Here is a 14,033-nt window from a genome sequence, read left to right as displayed (position 1 = left end):
AATGATGAGTTTTCTTATGCAAGCCAGAAAAGAAGACACAAAGAGACTCAGAAATATCACATGACATATGGAGATAGACTGGAATGATGTATCTACAAGCCAAGGAACACCAACGATTGCCCACACTCAGTAGAAGCTAAGAGTGAGATCTGAACATACTTTTCATCAGAGCTTCTAGAAAGAACCAAATTTTCCAACACTAATTTTGGACCTCTGTCCTCCAGAACTACACGAGATAACAACTGCTCTTTTAATCCTTCAAGGTTGTGGTAATTTGTTACAGCAACCCTAGGATACTAATACAGGTGGTAGGTATTATTATCCACAATGTTTTGTCTATCTATATATGTACACACACTTTGCCATGTGTCTTCTCACTAATGAGAAGAATCTATTTCCCTGCATCTTGACTGTTGGTCTGCTTATCTAATTTCTGAGGCTAATGAATGAAACAGATGTGACAGTGAACCAGTTTTAAGCCCAGGTCTTCAGAAACCTTACATATTTCTGTTTGTTCCTTAATGCTTTAGCCAGGTCCATACAAAGAAGGTGCAAGGCCAGCCCACTGGGCCTGGGGAAAGGATGAATAAAAGTGCTCCAGCCATGCCCAGCGTAACTCAGCTGGCTCCCCTGAACATACTGTAAACAGTAAGTAATTGCTATTTTAAGTCACCATGTTTCAGTATGGCTTTTACACAGCAACCACCTATCAATACAAAAAAGAAATATATCTCTCTTCAAGAACACATTTTTTGTTTAGAACTCTTTCAAGTTAATAATTTATACTGAATGTGCCATTAAGAGGAGTTTTTAAGCGGGTACCAGACAATGGCAATTAAAAATAATCTCTTCTTTAGATTGGCAGGTCTTGGGTAAAGTACTATGAAATCCTTCTGAAATTAGTAATAACTGGATTTTTACATTTTTATGTATCTATTATATTTGCCTATGTCAAGGAGATGATGATGTTTCATGTTCAAAAATATCTGCATCTGGTCATATTACTCTCTTTATCTACATGCTTCAGTACCTAAACAGGTAAATTCCAAGCTCCCTTAAGAGATGTACAAGGCCTTTATAGTCTGGCCCTGTTTATTTACCTGTAGCAGACATTTTGTGCCCCACATCACATCTCCTCATCTGCGTCTACTATGAAGGGTTTATGAGCACCAGTTTTATCTCCAACTCATCTTTTGACTTTATATCTCCAATTAATTTCCCTATGACAATATCCCATTTCAAGCATTATGCAGCAAATCTTTCACTTGCTTTCCACCCCCAGCAATTGTCCTCATGAGGTGGAAGGTGGTGTCAGGCTGACAGAGCTCCTAGGTACATCCTGAAAATATAAATGAATTAATGCCTCAGAATAACCTCAGTTGACAAAGAGCTAAGTGCCTGTAGGTAAATTTCCAGCCTTCCTTCCTTTAGGAAGACAATTCTAGGAGAATAAACTTTTTTTTAACTGTTTTTTCTTCCTTTTTTTTTTTAATTTTTTTTAAATTTTATTTATTTATGATAGGCACACAGTGAGAGAGAGAGAAGCAGAGACATAGGCAGAGGGAGAAGCAGGCTCCATGCACCGGGAGCCCGACGTGGGATTCGATCCCGGGTCTCCAGGATCGCGCCCCGGGCCAAAGGCAGGCGCCAAACCGCTGCGCCACCCAGGGATCCCTGTTTTTTCTTCCTTTAATAACACTTCATATTCTATCCTCTTGCTTCCTGGGGTCACCTTTCAAATGAAATTTCAGCATCCAAGTCCTCAGCTCACACACTTCTTAAGGAGGAATCCAAACAAAGACCTTCCCTCCAATCATATCTCTCACTCATTTTTTGCCACGTGAGCTATATTATTTATAGTTCTCAATAATTTCTCACACTCAAACATGCTACTTTATACTTATTACTCATATGACTTTCTAGGACACTCCCCCTAAGACCTCACCCTTTACCTATCTCTTAATTTTATAAAGTTTTTCTTGCCTTTCCAGTTATACATTAGACACCACCCCCTCCAAGATGTTCCTCCAAAGAAAGAAGGTGCCTTTCCTTAAGAGTTACCATTTATGAATCCATGTATCATTGTACTGATAACTCTGAATAATAAGAAAATGTTTGTCTTACTCTACCAGTTTTTATACCTCTATCATAATAAAGAATAGAAAAAGTCTGTTGTGAAGTGTCAATCCTCCCCTGTTGAACAACTGTTTACCAGCCCTGTCCTCAGATACTACATTTGTTGCTGAAAACCATCCTTACTAACAGTCTTGTTTTCATTTCATGTGCTATGGAAGTCTCTAAGCATACAACTATGTTTCTGGATTCACTAGCAACATTGGAAAATTCATTATTTAATCCATCTGTTCATTAATTCAATAATAAAGTTCATTTTGTGTGTCAGACACTGTAATAAACACAGATACACAGTTAAATAAGACATTCCCCATGTCTTAAAAAAAAGGGAAAAGAAAAAGTAGGGAGATTCAGGTGATGAAATAAACCCAAGATATATTTGTGTAAATGTTCTTCATAAGATGAAGGGGGGGCTTTTGGGTCTAGATATAATTAAAGCAAAGCATAATTATGGTAGTTAAGATATGAGAGTTCACTCCTATCTAAGCAGACAGCAAAGCAGAATATCTCAAATGCTAACAACAACCCTTTGATCTCAATATATTACTCTCACTGTATTCAATAAAAATTTGTTGCAGAGACAAATTAAGCAATGTGCCCATAATAAAGCAAAAACTTAAGAGTATAACTGAGAATTTGAATTCAGGTTGTCAGGATCTATAATTCATGTGCTTAGACACCACATTTCAGATATCTAGATGTTATATAAGAAATCACCAAAATATTCAGGTGAAAGAGTAAGGAGGGTATTAAAAATTGGAAAAAGATGGTAATGATAGATTAACTATTGACATTTGATGATATTTTGCCCATAATTAAGCACAAACACTAAACTGGAAGAATTACTTTTTGCCTTTAGGTGGATTTTTCAAAATAGGTGTCACAAAACTGACCAAAATAACCATTTTATTTAAGTCTATTCACAAGTGCCACTAGAATTTTAAAAACAGTATTTTATCTCAGAAGTGTATTTTTTTAACTCACAAATGTGACTGCATGACAACAGTGAAATGTCATATATTTCCAAAGGAAATTCATTGTTTTGACAGAGGCCATTCATTTAATATTTCTTATTTGCAGTTGTAGTGGATGCTGAGGTACACTGTCAAGTTTTCCCTATTATCCCTGTCTTCAGACAAAGAGAGCCATTTTTTCCAAGATCATACTCTGGGCAGCCCACATGAAAGAGTGCTTGATATGGGATCCCAAGGGCAGACTTTCTTGCCTCAGTTTGGGGCATATCTACAAGGTCATCACAAATCCCCAGTTCTCTGTAGCAGTGGTTAAAGCCTTTCATGTGATACATGGCAGATCAACTTCTCCCTCTACCTAATTTTGCTACTCTCAGATCCCCCACAGAGAGCACTCCTCAGTAAAATTTCTCCATACAAATCTATCAGGATCTGAAATTTGTCTTTCTCTTCCTGGCAAACTAAAGGTTAGTCTGTTACCTTTTCATGGATGCTGGCAGAAGTAACAAGACTTCTGTTCCAGAAGCACATGAAGTTATTACTCATGGCAAAGCAAACAGCATGAGAAAAAATTATATCAGCTCTCCCTATGGCCCCCAAGTCCAGCAGTGACAATATCAAGGGCCCAGATCGATGTCTGCACACACAATGTATTCCCTTACGGAAGAGGGACACTGGGCTGGGAAATCTAGCATTTTATAATAAGCATTGAATAAACCAGCTCTTTTTCATGGAGGGAGACATTATGTCATGCTTCAAGATTCCTTTCTATATACAGAACCCTGAGAAATGTCATGTTTAAAGAGTGGTCAGAGCCTCACATTCTAGGCACAGCTGGCAAAAACATGCAGGATTGCTCAGGGCCAACTGTGGACTGAATCAGAATGTGCTTCCGAGGAGCACCAATCTATGAAAACAATCCCTGTAAAATGCACACACCATGTCATTAGTTTTTCAGCCCACAATTTATTTTTTTTCATTATCCTCTAATATGTAGCATCTACGATAAATCAGCTGTCTTAAATAGGCAAAATAGGGGAAAGGGATTAAGAGGTACAATCTTCCAGGTATAAAATAAATAAGGCATGGCGATGTAATGTACAGCACAGGGAATAGAGTCCATAATATTGTAACAACTTTGTATGATGACCAGTAACTAGACTTACTGAGGTCACCACTTTGAAATGAACATAAAAATACAATCACTATGTTGTAACTCTGAAATTCATGCTATATTGTATGTCAATTATTCTTCAACTTAAAAAACCAAAAATTAGTAAATAAGTCTGTTGTCTTAATATTTCTTTTAAAATTATACAGTTTATTATAGACTAAAAAGAATTTCCATAATGGTCCAGTCATGTACCACTTCTAAATGCAAAGTTTGCAGCATACAGTTGACCTCTGAACAAGCTTGAACTGTGTGGGTCCACGTACCCACAGATTTTTTGGATAAATACAGTATAGTATTGTAAATGTATTTCTTTTCTTTTCCTCATGATTTTCTTGATAACATACTCTTTTTCCTAGCTTATTTTATTGTAACATTACAATATATAACACATATAATATACAGAATACTCATTGATTGAGTTTATACTATCAGTAAGGCTTCCATTCAATAGTATGCTATTAGTAGTTAAGTTTTTTTTTTTTTTTTTTTTTTTTTTGTGAGTCAAAAGTTATACGCATATTTTCAGCTATGCTGGTCAGTGAGTGCCCCAACAGCCTATTTTTCAAGAGTCAACTAAACATAAACATCTTTTTTTTTTTTATTTACCTGAATTACTTGGTGCCAAGGGCCCATACAGCTTCTCAATCCTGAGGCATTTGCGTCCATGTTTCCTATAAATCAATGAAATTTTGTATCATAAGTCCTACTGAGGCATTGATACTAATGACAAGAATTTCATTACATGGAGAAGGTGAAGAAAAATGTGTCAGCTTTGAATTTTGTCTGGAAATATGAATTTTTATTTTTCAAACCAAAAGCAAAAAATGGAATAGATGTCTTAGGTGATCCTTAACCACTATCCTTGTAAACTTAATAATTTTCCTTGAAGTTTTCCTGTGTATCTCCTTGAGAATATGTCAACTTCAGGTTCTTTTTACACAGATTTGGAAGAGAATCTAAAGACTGAGTTTTCTAGTATAAGGAAGAAATTTGGTGACAAAATAGTGGAGTGTGAAAATTAACAGGAAATATATATGAATAAAGAGCTCCAAATCTCTCTTTAAAGGAACTGGTCCTACTTCCTCCCTTCCATGCTCTGACCCTTGATATGGTTAGGGAGGAAGGGTGTTCATGGAAAAATACTTTAATTTGAAAGGAGGAACAAAAGATAGAATATTGCCAATGGCTAACTGTATTATACACACTCCCACGCTTATTATTAAATTTACTTTCTTTTTTAATCTACATAGATCAAGTACTCAATATGTCCTTGTAAGGGAAAAGAAGACACCATAATTTTACACTTTATTTTCAACATAATTCAATATTATACGATGTAATTTGGGTTGGGAAAGGACTTGCAATTAAAAATATATATATTTATTTGAGAAAGAGAAATCTTGACTGGGAGAGAGGGGCAAAGGAAGAGGAGGAGGGACAGAGGGGAAGGGACAGAGAGAGAGGGACAAGCAGACTCCCTGCTCAGCAGAGAGCCCAGTCTGCACCCTGCCATGGGGCTCAATTCCAAAATACTGGGATCATGATATGAGCCAAAGGCAGACACTTAATGACTGAGCCACCCAGGTGCCCCAGGACTTGCAATTTCTATTGAGTCAGGATTGAGACAAGGTTTCAATCTAGTGTATTGCTCTGAATTTGTGATATGCAAGTTCAGCATTGGGTTTAGATATAGCTAGAATAAAATGAGCAAGCCCTGAGTGCTTTGAGCAAATTCTTGGCATGGTTCATAGAATATCTCTGTAATGGAAGGTTGAGTGAGACTTGTTGTTGCCCGTACTAGCTAACAGGGTCCAGAGATGGAATCAAGAGATTCTGACATTTGATAGAGACATGACAATAATCTGGGTCCGGAGCCAGTCTAGAGCCCACTCAGAAATGGAAAAAAAACAGAAATATTACAGTCAAATCACATGCAGCTTTCAGTTCCTTTAAAGAGAGATTTGGTGCTCTTTATTCGTATTGACTACTTATCACAGTGGACAAATTTCCTGAGCCCCTGCTCCAGAACCGAGGGACAATGTCTTCCTTCTCCTTAATGGATACTCCTCCATAATGAAAGTGTGGGGTGTCTGTAGTAGCCTCTAGTCTTCTCATCTTGCCTCTTCAGATATTTAACTTTTTCCATATGAATAAACCTGGACAAAGGAAATAAAGACCTGAAAATTTTCCACCTGGAGATCCTCTTCTCTGTGGGAGATGTATTGAGGAAGGGAGCCCACTTACCAAGAATTTAGCCTCTGCAACTGTAACTGGGAAGTGGTTAAGAGAAATTCTAGTAGCCCGGCCTTAATTGTTGAAAAACTATATCTCTTGACTTGGAGTAGAGGGTGGGAGTTCAGCTTTCTTGGTCACCGTGCCTAGATTGGAGTTTCTGTCATCACACGTCTTTTTTTTTTTTTTTTTTTTAAATTCTCAACCAAGCTATATTACTTCATCAGAACTAAGCAACCATATCAAGGGTCAGAGCATGGAAGGGAGGAAGTAGGACCAACTCTTGGGCTTGAAAGGAACCTGGAAATGTTGTTGGTGAGAGACATTTAGATCACAGGGATTAAGCATGGTGGAGGCTGTGCTTATTGTTCAGGGGCAGAGGGTGGGGGAGTGAGGGAGCAGGTCATGGTCAAAGTGCCACAAACACTCACTGTTCTTATCAAGAGTTAGCAGATTTTCTAAAATTGTGTTTCTTAATTTTCTCTATGTCTTTAGAACGATTTCCATAGACTTTAAGTGGTTGTCACCAGTGTTTCCTTGGGACCGGGTCTGCAAAGCTCTTCAAGCTGCCATCCTAGATACCTGAATTTGATAAGGCCATTCTTAATAAATGTTGGAGTAGATTCCAAATTTTGAGGAATAGTTGAGATATTATGAATTGAGCCAACCAACTCAAAGAAATGTATTAATTTATTTTTATTTTTTAAAAATATTTTATTTATTTATTCATGAGACACAGAAAGAGACACAGAGATGTAGGCAGAGGGAGAAGCAGGCTCCCTCTGGGGACCGTGATGTAGGACTCAATCCCAGGACCCTGGAATCATGACTGGAGCCAAAGGCAGATGCTCAACCACTGAGCCACCCAGGTATCCCTCAAAGCAATTTATTTTATAGGTTCTCAAAAAGTTAAAAAATGATCCTGATTCCAACAATTGTTTTGTGAGTCAATCTTGAATTTTGCCAAATATGTATTTAGTCTAAAATTGTGGATATTAATCTTCTCCTGCTCCAACTGCCAATTTACCTTAATAAATGATGGTCTATAATTTATAAACTTAATCTAAATTTAACATGCATTCATTTGTGTGTAAGGTAGCACAAAGGAGAGTGGTGCTATATTACAAGATACCTGAGGACTGAAGAATACAGAACTTCTCTGTTAGTCTTTGTCCTACCCCTGTCATCTGAGTGACTTTGCATAGTTATTCTTTCAAATTATACCCTTATCTGAAACTTGAAATTTGACTAGATGATCTTAGGTCAGTTGGAACCCTAACACCATTCAATTCTATGAGATAATAGCCTGATATCCAAGTAAAGATGTTGAGGAAAGAGCTGGAGATAAGGGATTAGAAGCTGACTGAGAGTTCAGAAGTAGAGATTTATATTAAAGTTGATTATTATTGATTTTGTATTTAAAAAAAGTTGGCTTCTTGTAGAAGGACAAATAACAGAAGAAAATCCCCAGAAAAACAGAAGTACAATGAAAATCAAGACATTTTAAGTCTTGGAACTTAAAGGTAGAGAATTTCAACAAGAAAATCTGATCAATAATGTCAAAAGTCAAAAATAACCATAACATATTTGGACAAAAGGTCTTTTGACCTAACAGTTTTTTATAAAGTCTGTGATAACGGTTTTGAAAAATAAGGAGGATTTTCCAAGTTTTTGGAAAATAAAGGAAAAACTGAATAAAAGAGAAAAGCGGCAATTAAGAGAAATAAGAATGTTAGGACTTGGTTTTGGAGCTTTGATTACCTACATGTTTTTGGGTGACTAATAACCATATCATTTGAAATAAGTTTAATAACCCTTATCCTGAACTGTAAATAGAATGTACTTTATTAATCATAAATTAGCCTCTTTTGTATGTTAGAGGGAATCTATTATCTATATCATTCTTAGAATCAGTATATAATTGATTTTTACTATGGTTATGTTTTCATGTTTTTTTTTTTTATTCTTTTTCTTTTTTACAGAGGGAGGGGGAGGGGCAGGAGAAGACGGGGAGAGAGAACCTTAAGTAGGCTCCAGTCCCAGAGCAGAGCCGATGCAGGGCTTGATTTTATGACCTGAGCTGAAATCAAGAGTCCAATGTTTAACTGAGAGACCCAGGTGCCCCAGTTCTTGTATTTTCAGGGAAGATTCTATCATACCTCCTTTATCCTCTGTTTTTTATTTTTATTTTTTAAAAATTTTTATTTATTTATGATAGGCACACAGTGAGAGAGAGAGGCAGAGACATAGGCAGAGGGAGAAGCAGGCTCCATGCACCGGGAGCCCCAACGTGGGATTCGATCCCGGGTCTCCAGGATCGCGCCCTGGGCCAAAGGCAGGTGCTAAACCGCTGTGCCACCCAGGGATCCCTATCCTCTGTTTTTTAGACTGCATCTATCTTATTTATTTTAGGTAATTGCATCACTTATTATGTATGAACACAGTTATATTTGAATGACTATATATAAAATAATCTGGACATTGATTTGATTAATTTTTCCTTGATAGAAACAGAATATCCAAAATACTATAATAATTTTAAAAGAGGGATCCCTGGGTGGCGCAGCGGTTTGGCGCCTGCCTTTGGCCCAGGGCACGATCCTGGAGACCCGGGATCGAATCCCACGTCGGGCTCCCGGTGCATGGAGCCTGCTTCTCCCTCCGCCTGTGTCTCTGCCTCTCTCTCCGCCTGTGTCTCTGCCTCTCTCTCTCTTTGTGACTATCATAAATAAATAAAAATTAAAAAAAAATAATTTTAAAAGAATGTGCTATAGCCTACACAATTTAATTTTAAAGGTTTTCCAAATGTGTGTAATTGTTATTGATTTTTTTTGTTTTTTTCTTCCATCTTCTATTCCTCACTTTGGAATTTACCACACCCCATATGTCGGTAGGCTAGAACACTCCTACAATTTTCCTTAGCCTTTTTCTTAGCAAGGTTTCCTCTAACTGCAACTATTGATACAAGACTCCAAATTAGTTCACTGATTTTTCTCCTTTTCCAGTGAAACAACATCTTATTGATTCTGAGAGGTTGTTCCATTTTAGGTGGCTTATTAAGAAAAAAAAACATATATATATATATATATATATATATATATATATATATATATATTCTTTTATGGCTATAATCTTGACATCTTTTTTGACCTGGGAAGAAATTATATAGGAAAGATGCAAGATCAGTTTTTAAGCATATGAAGAACTATCAGACAGCAGAGGAATGTATATTTTCAAAGGGTAGAACTCAGTCAAATCAGTGGAAGTTGCACTTCTTGGCTCAGCATAGGGAGCTCCATAACAATGGGAGAGATGGCCTCCAGAGAGAGAGCAAGTTCTGTCTGATGCTGGGAATCTCCTGTCAATCATTCTCTAGAATAAACCCCTGGACTAGGCAAGAGGCTATATCAGAAACATAAAATTTGCAATCAAATATCACTTAAAAATCATCTCATGTGAACCTCTTAATTTACAGATGAGGTGAAATGTCCATGATGATTTAACTTAATGTTCCCCTAAGCTGGCTGACTTTTAAAACTACCTGGGATGTTATGTGTGTCTCTCTGTATGCGCATGTTGGGGTGAGGAGGTGGTGGCTGGTTAACAATTTACTGACTCACTCCAAGACTACTCGGTTGGAATTTCTGACTGGGTATAAAATGTGATTTTGAAGATCCACAACATTTGGGAACCACTGATGATGCCAGATACCACATTCCTAGTCATGCATTCTTTTTACCATGTGGCACTGCTTAAGCCCTTTTCACATAAAATCTATGACTTTTTTCTTCAAAACAGTTTATCTCTAGTCAGTGCAATTTGTGATTTACTTATTTTAAAATGAATCCATTTAGATTGTCCACTTAGGTTTCATCCAGTTTTAATTAGAGACTCTTTTATGAAATTAACAAGAAACCATCTTAACATGAGACTGAAGAGAGAAGCCAACAAAACATATTCAAAGTGAATAAATGAGTCAATGCAATAAAATGGATACAAGAAGATTTTAATAGAACTGTTAACACACAAAGAAATAGATTACTGATATTTTTGGTCAGGTCCTACAATTTCAGTTATTCTTCCTTTTGACTTTAATAAATAGCTGTTGGTTTCTGCTCTTCTCTAAGTCCTGTTCTTCTGTTTTGTTTTTATCAAAATCAACTTTTGAATATTCTTTACCAGTAGTACCTGTTTGTCTGTTAAGCCAGGAACTTCTTGAGGAGAGGGATTCTGGTTTATGTGGGCCCTACATCAGAGATTATGATAGAAATTAGGTAAGATAAAGCACAAATGGTCTGATAGTGCTGAGTTCAGAGGAAGTCTCATAAACTATATGGTCTTATATATTATAAATGTATGATTCCTCTATATAATGTATGTTGCATCCAATTGTTTGATGATCACTTCATAATTCAGTTTTTAATGGAATTTGTTATTGGATACCACTAAGTCTTTCTTAAACATTTTTCATTTAAGGCTGTGTCTTACTTATACAGTTTATGTTTAACTAGTTTACTTATCTAAACATAAATGCTTATATAACTCTGTTACTTCTGGTGTAACCTGAGTAACTCAGATAGTTTCATTGATCTTCAGTTTCCTCATCTGGAAAATGGTTGGATTTTTTTTTGTCTTTCTTTGGGGAGCCTTATTCTTGCTAATAAGGCATTACTTTGAAAGACTTTACTCAAGCAGAACTACTAGCTTACAATTATAACTTATTAATTGGGAAGTACCTGAGTCTGGAGTACAAACATAGCACATTCCTGCCAAATTCCCAAAGGATAGAAAGTCCTTAATTCCAATATTATTCATTCACATCTTCCCACCTATTGAGTCATACCTACCTACCTACCTACCTACCTACCTACCTATGTATTATCTCCTATTAACAATTTCCTTAGTGCTTTAAGACAATGATATATACAAGAACCTTCCCTCCATCTAACCAAAATGAGTCAATCTTCTGGTCCACATGGGAACTTCTGTCACATTATACTGTTAATTTCTAATTGTTAAGATTATCAATTTTCTGGTCCAGAGTCTTGAAGTGGTGTGCATTTTTTCCAGTACATTTAATTTTATTCAATATTTATTATTTATTTATTTTAGAGAGAGAGAGAGAGAGAGAGAGAGTGAGAGCATGTGCAGTGGGGAGGGGCAGAGGGAAGGAGCAAGGGGAGAGGGAGGAAGAATCTGAAGCAGACTCCACATGGAGCACAGACCCCGACATGGGGCTCAATCTCATGAACCCGAGGTCATGACTTGGGTTGGAACCAAGTGTCAGGTGCTTAACCAATTGCACTGCCCAGGTGTCCCTTCCAGTACATTTTAAACATATCTCTAGGTTTGTGTATTACTGCCCCATCCCACAAGTTTTAACTGATTGTCAGTTTTCATAACGTGTCAAAGAGAGCCATTTACACATTCTACAGTGCCTGTCAGTCAATCCTTATGAAGCTGCAAGCGGTGTGAAAAATGTCGTTGTTCACCAAGTAAGTTGAAAAAGCAGCTGTTAAAATTTTTATCATGTTTTTAGAGCAACAATAACCAAGAGACAAGGTAATATAACACAGACACCTGTACATTTGATGTATTTTTAATTATTATACTTAAGAATAGCAATAATTTTTTTGTTGTCACTAGATAGATGAAGTTATCAAAATCTCTGTGTGATTTAAAATATAAAATCAATCTATAATAAAGTAGAACAGTCATATGCAAAATACCTCAAGAAAGTTAACAGTTCTAATGTTGGCTTGACTATATTAACTTTTCAAATATAGATATAAGTCTGGGAGGGACATGGCTGGTGATTGTTATCCATGGATGGATCAAAAAAACATATTCTTAGTTATATTAGCAGTGGCTTCAGCTAATGGACTGGGGATGATAGGGCTCTTTGGCAAAGAATTCATATTATGAGTTGTTTGTGGACAAGCCTGATTCTGAAATGTAGTTATATTCTAAATAGATTTATCTAAAGACTAGTCTGGTTATTCAAAAAAATTCTCTCCCCTTTTTAGTGATAATTCTCACAGAAATATAATACAATATTATGGAGAAAATGGGATTTTCATATGGGTGTGAATTTTTTGAATATTATGAGAGATATGCATGTAATTTTATAATTTGGCTTTGTGAATTTATACATTAGTTTTGTAATCTCAGTAAATAAGAGAATTCTCCTGAAAGAAAAGTGTGTTATCATTTTACTAGCAAAAATGAGGTTTCGGGTGAAGTCTTGTCATTTGTGACAACATGGATAGACCTATAAAGGGTATTATACTATGTGAAATAAGTCAAACAAAGAATGACAAATGTCATGTGGTTTCATTTATTTGTGGAACAAATAATCTAAAAAAAACAAAACTCTTAAATACAGAGACCAAATTGGTGGTTGCCAGAGGGGAGGTGGGTGGGAGGATGGGTAAAATAGAGGATGAAGAGATGCAAATATGCAGTTATAAAATAAATACATCATGGAGGTAAAAAGTATAGCATAGGGAATATAGTTAATAATACTGTAATAATGCCCTAGAGTGATAGAAGGTTACTATACTTATCATGGTAAGCACTGAATAATGTACAGAATCTTTGAATCAATACATCATACACTTGAAACTAATATAACATTGTATGCCAGTTGTATCTCAATAATAATAAAGGAGCCTCCTGGAAGAGAATATTCAGCTCACCCATTGGGCTTCAAGTAAATGAACTCGATGAACAGTTAAAACTAACAAATACAGTTTTCTAGTTAAAAAAAAAAATCAGGCTTCTGAATATTTAAGACTGACCTGGAAAGTGGTAAATCCCAAGTCTATGAGACTTCTTGAGAAATCTTTTGATATTCTCTCCCCCAGGAATGAAATCCTTAACTACATAAACTTAATTGGGACTTTCAGCTTTCATATTCTGCATCAAGATGAGTGTTTCAAGTTCACAAATATTTTATTCAAGATCTAGCATGCTTTACATATTCTCTTTTCTTGTCCTTCCTTACTCTGAATGGAGTGACCTTCCTGTACAAAAACTTCATTCTTCATAGCATTCAATGGCAGTGTCGGGCATGTTTGCTATCTATATTTTAATCACATGTGTATTTTAAGCTATGTAAGATACTATATTGCTTTCTGTAATAAATATCCATTTTAATTTCTTTGTTATTCTGTCTTCATATTATAGCTAGCGTTTGGGGTCATTTTCCTTACACTTGTTGCATTAGTATTTTCTTAAATGCAGGTCTGACTATGATAAAGTCTCTCCTTTTTTTTTTTTTCTCTAAAATATCTTCCTTTCACTCTCACTTTGAAGAAAATTTGATTGGATAAAGACTTAAACAGAACATCTCTCATCCCACCTCTAAAATTTGAAGATAGTTTATTGTCTTTCAAGACAGAAGGCAATGTTTCATTTAGAAGTTGTTTCATTGTTGTATTGAGAAGTCAATAACTTTTCAATAACTGTTGCTGGGAAAATTGGAAAATGGCATGCAGAAGAATTAAATTGGACTTCTATTT

The sequence above is a fragment of the Vulpes vulpes genome, chromosome 16, assembly GCF_048418805.1.
Source record: "Vulpes vulpes isolate BD-2025 chromosome 16, VulVul3, whole genome shotgun sequence".
Lineage (NCBI taxonomy): Eukaryota > Metazoa > Chordata > Mammalia > Carnivora > Canidae > Vulpes > Vulpes vulpes.
The sequence above is the reverse complement of the archived record's forward strand: the minus strand, read 5'-3'. Positions refer to the sequence as shown.